Here is a 10,507-nt window from a genome sequence, read left to right on the forward strand (position 1 = left end):
CTCCTGGCATCCACCAAATGCAGATTCATCTGCTGGACTGCCAGATGGTGAAGCGTAATTCATCACGCCAGAGAACGCGTTTCCACTGCTCCAGAGTCCAATGGCGGCGAGCTTTACACTACTCCTGCCATTGCTTGACATTGCGCATGGTGATCTTAGGCTTGTGTGTGGCTGCTCAGCCATGGAAATCCATTTCATGAAGCTCCCGGTGAACAATTATTGTACTGACGTTGCTTCCAGAGGCAGTTTGGAGCTAGGTAGTGAGTGATGCAACTGAGGACAGACGATGTTCACGCACTATGTACTCGGCTGTCCTGTTCTGTGAGCTTGTGTGGCCTACCACTTCACGGCTGAGCCGTTGTTGCTCCTAGATGTTTACACTTCACAATAACATCCCTTACAGTTGACCAGGGCAGCTCTAGCAGGGCAGAAATTTGACGAACTGACTTGGAAAGGCATCCTATGACGGTGCCATGTTGAAAGTCATTGAAATTTTCAGTAAGGCCATTCTACTGCCAAAGTTTGTCTATGGAGATTGCATGGCAGTGTGCTCGATTTTATATACCTGTCAGCAATGGGTGTGGCTGAAATAGCCGGAACCACTAATTTGAAGGGGTGTCCACATACACTATATATACAAAAGTATCTATCTAATAGCTGGAAGCTTCTTTAATGTTAAACATGTAAAGTGTTGTGTATGCAGGGCAGCTCTCTTGGTCCTCTAATCTTTTCTGTTTTTTTACCAATGACTTGCCACTGGCATTAAATAAAGTCTGTGTGTCCATGTACAGTTGAAATCTGAAGTTTACATACATTTAGGATGGTGTCAATAAAACTCGTTTTTAAACCACTCCACAAATGTCTTGTTAACAAACTATATTTTTGGCATCTACTTTGTGCAAGACACGAGTAATTTTTCCAATAATTGTTTATAGACAGATTATTTCACTTATAATTCACTGTATCACAATTCCAGTGGGTCAGAATTTTACATACACTAAGTTGACTGTGCCTTTAAACAGCTTGGAAAATTCCAGAAAATTATGTCATGGCTTTAGAAGCTTCTGATAGGCTAATTGACATCATTTGAGTCAATTGGAGGTGTAACCGTGAATGTATTTCAAGGCCTACCTTCAAACTCAGTGCATATTCTCTTGACATCATGGGAAAATCAAAAGAAAATAGCCAAGACCCCAGAAAAAAAATTGTAGACCTCAACAAGTCTGGTTCATCCTTGGGAGCAATTTCCAAATGCCTGAAGGTAACACATTAATCTGTACAACCAATAGTACGCAAGTTTAAACACCATGGGACCACGCAGCCATCATACCGCTCAGGAAGGAAACACGTTCTGTCTCCTAGAGATTAATGTACTTTGGTTGCGAAAAGTGCAAATCAATCCCAGAACAACAGCTAAGGACCTTGTGAAGATGCTGGAGGAAACAGATACAAAAGTATCTATATCCACAGTTAAAAGCGTCCTATATCGACATAACCTGAAAGGCCGCTCAGCAAGGAAGAAGCCACTGCTCCAAAACAGCCATAAAAAAAACTGACTACGGTCTGCAACTGCACATGTGGACAAAGACTGTACTTTTTGGAGAAATGTCCTCTGGTCTGATGAAACAAAAATAGAACTGTTTGGCCATAATTTTCTCCCTCTTTATCCTCCAAACATAGCGATGGTCATTATGGCCAAACAAGCCGAAGGACACCATCCCCAAAGGACAATGACCCCAAGCATACTTCCAAAGTTGTGGCAAAATGGCCTAAGGACAACAAAGTAAAGGTATTGGAGTGGCCATCACAAAGCCCTGACCTCAATCCTATAGAAAATTTGTGGGCAGAACTGAAAAAGCGTGTGCGAGCAAGGAGGCCTACAAACCGAACTCAGTTACACCAGCTCTGTCAGGGGGAATGGGCCAAAATTCACCCAACTTATTGTTGGAAGCTTGTGGAAGGCTACCCAAAACATTTGACCCAAGTTAAACAATTTGAAGGCATTGCTACCAAATACTAATTGAGTGTATGTAAACTTCTGACCTACTGGGAATGTGATGAAAGAAATGAAAGCTGAAATAAATAATTCTCTCTACTATTATTCTGACATTTCACATTCTTAAAATGAAGTGGTAATCCTAACTGACCTAAAACAGAGAATTTTTACAAGGATTAAATGTCAGGAATTGTGAAAAACTGAGTTTAAATGTATTTGGCTAAGGTGTATGTAAACTTCCAACTTCAACTGTATGCTGATGATTCAACCCTACACACGTCAGCAACCACAGCTAGTGAAATCACTGCAACCCTAAACAAAGAGTTTCAGTCAGTTTTAGAATGGTTGGCCAGTATTAAACTGGTTCTGAATATCTCTAAAACTAAGAGCATTGTATTTGGTACATATCATGTCCTAAGTTCTAGACCTCAGCTGAATCTGGTAATATATGGTGTTGCTCTTGAGCAAGTTGAGGAGTCTAAATGACTTAGTGTTACCTTAGATTGTAAACTGTCATGGTCCAAACATATTGTCAAGACTGGGAAAGGTCTGTCCATGCTTTTTTGACGCCACACTCCACAAAGAAAGTCCTGCAGGTTCTAGCTGTATCTTATTTTGATTATTGTCCAGTCATATGGTCTCTGTACTTTGCTCCGTTTATCTTTCCGTCGATCCTGAGTAGTCCCTGTTGCTGAAAAACATCCCCACAGCATGATGCTGCCACCACCATGCTTCACCGTAGGGATGGTGCCAGGTTTCCTCCAGATGTAACGTTTGGAATTCAGGCCAAGGAGTTCAATCTTGGTTTCATCAGACCAGAGAATCTTGTTTCTCATGGTCTGAGAGTTTTTTAGGTGCCTTTTGGCAAACTCCAAGTGGGCTGTCATGTGCCTTTTACTGAGGAGTGACTTCCGTCTGGCCACTCTACCATAAAGGCCTGCTTGGTGGAGTGCTGCAGAGATGGTTGTCCTTCTGGAAGGTTCTCCTATCTCCACAGAGGAACTCTGGAGCTCTGTCAGAGTGACCATCGGGTTCTTGGTCAACTCCCTAACCAAGGCCCTTCTCCCCGTTCTCCACTTCTCCACTCAGTTTGGCCTGGCGGCCAGCTCTAGGAAGAGTCTTGGTTGTTTCAAATGTCTTCCATTTAAGAATGATGGAGACCACTGTGTTCTTTGGGACCGTCAATGCTGCAGAAATATTTTGGTACTCTTCCCCCAGATCTGTGCCTCAACACAATCCTGTCTCGGAGCTCTACGGACAATTCCTTCGACCTCATAGCTTGGTTTTTGCTCTGCATTGCACTGTCACCTGTGGGACCTTATATAGTGTCTCGTCTCCGACTGATTAAATTGTGACAGGCTATTTTATCAAACCGATTACCTAACGTTTGATTGATTACATGATTGAATTAAATCATGCAACAATTAACTCGTTTATAACCTGGGGCCCCACGGAAGAGTGTTCATAGAGCTCCTGTCTTCCGAATATACTCTTAAAGATCTGAAGATCTTTTATATCAATAGCAGTCAATTATTAATTGTAACCTTATTCAGTCTCATCTGAACGTCGTAAAAGTCTTGGTTATCTTCACGAACCCTGGCTAACAAGTTGAATCAGCAATACAACATTTTCTAAATTATTTATTTACTAAATACCTAATTAATCACACAGAATTACATATACACAGGATGGATCATACGTCAATTACTAATCATGTCATAAAAGAAAAAGTCCCTAGCGGACGAAACCGATATGACGGCTGGTTACACAAAGAAAGAGGGTTGGGTTTGAATGAAAAAGTGGGAAGACTGTGGTACAAAGGATATTGGTTCTCTATCGGACCTTGAAAAGCTATGCTAATGTAAATACAGAATCTTATGCATTCTAATAAACGCCCATTCGGAAAAGGAAAATGCAAGATATATATTTACCCTGAGCTGCGCTTCGATAGATGGGTCGAAGATGGAAGACTGGTTTGCCCAGCAGAGATCGGCCTTGTACTTTGTAGAATCTGTCTGGTCGTAGTGTTGTATGGCGGATACATTGTAGTACCCTGTCTTCTCAGGAGATTGTCTGTCCTTTCCTAGGCCACGTACGTTTACAGCTGCTGCTGATTATTCGACGTCTAGGATGTATCACTTCTTTAGCGAATAAGAGTTCAAAGTTCATACCAAGTTGCCATACTCAGCTCGTGCTGTATTCTGGCTGGTCTAGTCGAAATTCACCATTTCAGCGTGGTGATCGTCACCTCCATGTTGAAATTAGCCCTTTTAAACGTATGGACACCAGTCCTTACGTCATCGGGAACTAAATGTTAATTTCGCTAGGTTGTAGTTGAAATTAGCCCTTATAAACGCAAGGACACTAGTCCTCACGTCATCGGGAACTAAGGTTTGACTCCTGTCAACAGGCTTTTGTAGTGGGGGAGAGAAGGGCGTGTTTCATAGTGCTCAACCAATGTCTGTTCACTTGGGCGTGGCCACTGAGTGAGCATGGTTTACTTTATGAAAACAATTCTCTCATTTAGAAGTTAAAATTACATTTAATCTTTTCACAAATAGTTTCATATTTAAACATTTAAATTGCACAACAATTCCATGTGAATCTGATAACTAGAATGTGTAGACTTTCCAAGATACAATTTATGTTGTGCTATCAGATATAATGTCCTAGCCACCAACTGATCTGACGTCATATTCTTGAAGTACCAACTGGTTGGATTACAGAAATATTGTTATTTTTCCCAACCTTCTTATGTTACCATACTCTCTCTATGTTAACAAAGGGCTTTCCAAGAGTCCATTCTGTAGAGTGGAGAGAAAAGGGGGAAAGGTATTTACGAGGGTCATAAATTGCCCCAACAGGGCAACGTCATGACAATAGACAGGTGTGTGCCTTTCAAAATCATGTTCAATTAATTGAATTTACCACAGATGGACTCCAATCAAGTTGTAGAAACATCTCAAGGATGATCAATGGAAAAAGGATGCACCTCAGCTCAATTTCGAGTCTCATAGCGAAGGTTCTGAATATTTATGTAAATAAGGTATTTCTGTTTTTTTAAAACTTGTTTTTGCTTTGTCATTATGGAGTATTGTGTGTAGATTGATGAGGGGAAAAAAAACACAATGTGGAAAAAGGGAAGGGGTCTGAATACTTTCTGAATGCACTTTTTATATTCTGGACTCTGACATTGCTCGTTCTAATATTTCTATATTTCTTAATTCCTTTCTTTTTCTTTTTTGGATTTTCCTGTATTGTTTTGTATTGTTAGGCATTAATGTACTGTTGGAGCCAGGAACATAAGCATTTTGTTTAACATCTGAAAATGATTTAGAATTGTATTTTATTTTTTCAATAATATGCATGCCAGTCTCTCTTGGCTAAGCGTTGGAGAAAGACTGACTGTATCACTTCTTGTTGTTTGCACAGTCAACATAAACACAGCACTGACACACACTTACCCCAACAGACATACCACCAGGGGTCTTTTCACAGTCCCCAGGTCCAGAACAAATTCAAGGAAACGTTCAGTATTATACAGAGCCATGATCGCATGGAACTCCTTTCTATCTCACATAGCTCAAGTGAACAGCAAACCTGGTTTCAAAAATAAATGGCACAACGCCTTTCCCCCACGTGACCTACTTTTTGTGTGTATGTACTGTCATGGATCTGTAACTGATAGATGCAAACACACACTACATGTTCATGTTTTTAAATGTATGTCAACTGTAAACTCTTTTTTCTGTAATGTCTTTTTCGTTATGTGTCGGACCCCAGTAAGACTAGCTGTCGCCATTGGCGTCGGCCAATGGGGATCCTAATAAAATAAAATCAATCACATACACACATAAGCACGCACCCAAGACAAGGGTAAAGCCCTAAATCTTATTCTCATTATTACATCGTGATTTCCCTTCTAAACACTTTGATCTGTTCTAGGTGACTGCCCGTACATATATTCATCTCACTTCCGTTATTATTACTTAGTGTTGATGTTCATCCAAAATGTTCCAGGTTCTATTTAATCCTCCCTCTCCATCTGTCTGGTCCCCCCTCTCCACTACCTCTCATTCTCTCTCCATCCCTCTCTCCCACTTCCTCTTCTCTCTGTCTACATCCCTTCCTCCTTCCTTCCATCCCTCTCGTATCTCCATCTCTGTCCCGCCCTCTATCCCCCCCTCCCCCCTCACCCATCTGTCCATCCTGGTTCTATCCTCCGGTCTGGGAGGGAATATCATGCTTGAAGAGACTTCAGTTTCAGCGTCATGACACACACACACACACACATTCAGCTTCATGACTGTGGGGACAGTCCTCTGCGGTGCTGTACAAACGCACATGGTTCTCACATTGAAGTAGTGAAGCAGTGATACACTCACACATATACATACACACACAAGCACTTAGTAATGCATGCATACATGGACATAGTCACGCAGGCACACATGCACACACACACGCACACACACTGTGACCTCAGTTGGCACAGCATGACCATGTGTATTATAAACTATCTTGTTGCAGGAACTTATATATGTGTTTATTTAGCTTTGTTGTTATCGCTAAGATTACAAAGGACAATTAATTCTCTATGGCTGTGTGTGTGTGTGTGTGGGTGCAGCTAGGCTTCTCCCTCCCAACACCCACATGCTTGCATAGCACTGCAATGGTGACAGACACAGATTGGGATATATATACTGTATACCTGCAGGTCTTATGAAGTAATTAGCCACTAATATCTAATACTTACTCAAATTGATTCCCAACCCTAGATCATAGATATTCTACATAGATATGGCACCCCTTAGTAAAGACTATGTAGGTGGATGGTGTAATCCCGTGTCCCTCCCTATATGTTCTCTCTGCTTCGCCTACAGTCTGCTCATAATGATTAAAGAGGTATATGTGTGTGTGTGTGTGTATCAGGGGGGATGAGGAGAGGGGAGGCTCGATGCGCTGCAGGGCCGTTTGTTACATCAGCCTGTAGTCCTACAGTATCCCCCATCCCCTCCTCCTTCTCCCCCTCTCCTCTTTTCCTCCCCTCTCCTCCTTTTCCGCTCCTCTTCTCTGATGCTGAGCCATGAGCTTGGCATGGACGCCCAGGGGCACAGAGAGACACTGCCAGCTGGGATAACTGTGCCAGCGTGCCTCGTGCACACACACACACTACATGCACGCGCACACACACACAACTTCCCTCCCACATTTGCCCCAACTCTGTCCAATCAGAATTCCGCCCCTCCCCCACAGTGCAATTGGGGGGGAGGGGGGGGGGGGGGGGGGTCATAGAGGGGGAGGGAGGGGGAGGAGGAGAGGAAAATTCCACTGCGTTATTGTCTGGTCCACTTGCATTATATACACACACACAGTGGCATTCAACCTTGGGGTGTCAGTGCCATGGAGGGATTATTGTGCGTTCGATGTCATCCGGGGTTTGCAGCAGCTAGGGGGCTGTAAATTCATGTGACACATTACTCACTCAGTGTGTATGGATGTGTGTGTGTGTCTTTGCATACACATGATGTGTTACTGTCTGTGCAGAGCAGGGCTTCAATATGGCCATGGATCGAAAAATACAACATGTATGATACATGAATTAGATATAAATGAAATGTAATATTGTTGGTAGACCATTTCAATTAGTTATTGACTATGGCTATGAGGTATTCATACTATATCCTAAATTGATGTGCAAAATCAAAATAATAATGATAGGAGTGTGTGTGTGCATAAACACTATATCTTACTACTATTTATAAACCCTATATGCGCTACAGTATAATGCATGGAAATAAGTAAATCATATAAGACCATATCCTGATAATATATATATACAGCAGCATAGAACAACACTCATCCCATTGCAGAGCACTCATGGTCATAATTGTGTCTGTCTGTATTGTGTCCACCCACAGTGCATGTGACTACTGTGTACCTACAGTACATTATACATAAATGAACGTTATTTGTAGCCTATAGGGTATCTCATACACAAAATGCAGCTCAAAGTGAAAACTGTTGTTGTTAACTGTGCGTGTGTGTGTGTGGATGTGTTTAACAAGAAAAGTAAATAAACACAAATTTGACCAACTGGGGTCAAATGCTATTTCTAGGGAGTTTAGGGTTAAGGTTAGAATAAGTGTTAGAATTAGGTTTAGGGTAAGGAGCTAGGGTTAGGGTTAAGGTTAGGTTTTGGAGTTAGGGTCTGAATTGTGAGTCCCCAGAAGGTTAGTTATACAAGACTGCGTGCGTGTGTGTGTGTGTGTGTGTGTGTGTTAACAGCACGTTACTGGACCTGCCACCTTGTAAAGTGATTAGATCGTCACCTAAGATATTCATTGAGTGTAACTCTGTAAGAGTAACTGTCTGTGTGGTGTTGCTATGGCCAGGGGTTAGAACACTGTACAGTAGGTAGACCGTGGTGTTGTGTATCTTGAAGAAAGACATGTCCATGCTAAATCAATAAAAACAATGAAAAACCAAACAAATAAAAGAGCAAGGTAGCTTGAAGACTCAAAAGGATTTTTTTAAAAAAGCATTTTAAAATAAAGTTCCGCTAAATCAATTGGGAAAGATTACAACTATTCCCTGTCTTAACCACCCCTGGTCAATCTCATTCCCCCTCTTTAGGGCCCCAAATGTCCCAAAATGTCCTTGATTCTCTTCCCAGTCTAAGTGCAGCTCTGAGTCTATCTATCTGTGTGTGTGTGTGTTTGTTTGTTTGTGCCTATCAGTGTCTCCTGTGTGGTCTGGCCCAATTAAAACCTCAAAAAGAATACTGAATGGCCGTTGCTAATTGCGGGCAGAAAACAACACACTCAACCAACACAAACCCCCCCCCCCCCCCCCCTTCTATACACATACCAAATGGATCCATTTGTCCATCTGTCTGTCCCCAGTGTGAGTGTTAGCCGCACCATGGTAGGTGGTTGGGTTTAGGTTCAGGGTTGTGGGAGGGTGCTGTCTGTCTGTCTCTCCCAGTGAGGGGGCCACCATATGGGGTCATGGAGCATGTGGGGTCAGCTGGCACTGGTGGATCATCCCCGTCTAACCCCACCTGTCAAACATGGACACCATTTGTTGCTACCAGAAATAAACCCTATGTCACATCCTGACCATAGAAAGCTTTTATTTTCCTATGGTAGAGGAGGTCAGGGCGTGACAGAGGGTTTTGTCTAGTTTATTTATGTCTATGTTGGTTCTAGTGTCTTTTTTCTATGTTGGGGGTTTTGTCTAGTTTATGTATTTCTATGTGGGATTCTAGTTGTTGTATTTCTATGTTTTTTTGGGGGGGATGATCTCCAATTAGAGGCAGCTGGTCATCGTTGTCTCTAATTGGGGATCATATTTAAGTGGTTGTTTTTCCCACCTGGGTTGGTGGGAGATTGTGTTTTGAGTAAGTGTATGTTGCACCTCTTCGTCACGGTTTGTTGTTTTGTTCATTCGTGTATTTGTATGTCTTGCATAGTTTCACAGTAAATAAAATGTGGAACGATACACACGCTGCGCTTTGGTCCCATTCTTCAGACAGCCGTGACACCCTAGTGGTGTTTATCCGCGACCGTAATAAAAGCCTTTGGCCTCTCTCTTTCTGTTTACTGTTCTCTGTTCCTATTTGTTGCCCAAAATAAACCATAGGGCTAGATTCAACCCGGATCGAGGAAAATCTGCGTTATAGCGCGACTGAAATTAGGTCATTTCCGATTGAGCCAACATACGGCATGCAGCGTTTAAAGTAAATGCAGTCTCACGCCATAGCGGGACTCTTCCAAGATCCAAATTTAATCTAGCCCTAAACCCTAATTTGGTGGTTAGCCCTAAACCCTAATCTGCTGGTTAGCCCTAAACCCTAATCTGGTGATTAGCCCTAAACCCTAATCTGGTGGTTAGCCCTAAACCCTAATCTGGTGGTTAGCCCTAAACCCTAATCTGGTGATTAGCCCTAAACCCTAATCTGGTGATTAGCCCTAAACCCTAATCTGGTGATTAGCCCTAAACCCTAATCTGGTGGTTAGCCCTAAACCCTAATCTGGTGGTTAGCCCTAAACCCTAATCTGGTGATTAGCCCTAAACCCTAATCTGGTGGTTAGCCCTAAACCCTAATCTGGTGATTAGCCCTAAACCCTAATCTGGTGATTAGCCCTAAACCCTAATCTGGTGATTAGCCCTAAACCCTAATCTGGTGATTAGCCCTAAACCCTAATCTGGTGATTAGCCCTAAACCCTAATCTGGTGATTAGCCCTAAACTCTACTGTCTGATGTTTAAAAAAAAAAAAAAAAAAGCTAGTTTGGCCCCCTCTCTTTCTGTTTCTAGCTTTTTTTCCTAATTTTTCTGTCGGTATTCCTCCCTTTCTTTCACTCGTTCTCCATCTCCCTCTCCAGGGAGTGTGATCTGGCTATTGCAGGTTGTCATTTACAGCCATTTGTTGTCCCCCCCTAAATTAACCCACAACCATGTCAGAGCAGATGAGAGACCATAGACACCATTGGAATCTTATACATTT

Source organism: Salmo salar, chromosome 07 (assembly GCF_965601325.2).
Source record: "Salmo salar chromosome 07, fSalSal1, whole genome shotgun sequence".
Classification (NCBI taxonomy): Eukaryota; Metazoa; Chordata; class Actinopteri; order Salmoniformes; family Salmonidae; genus Salmo; species Salmo salar.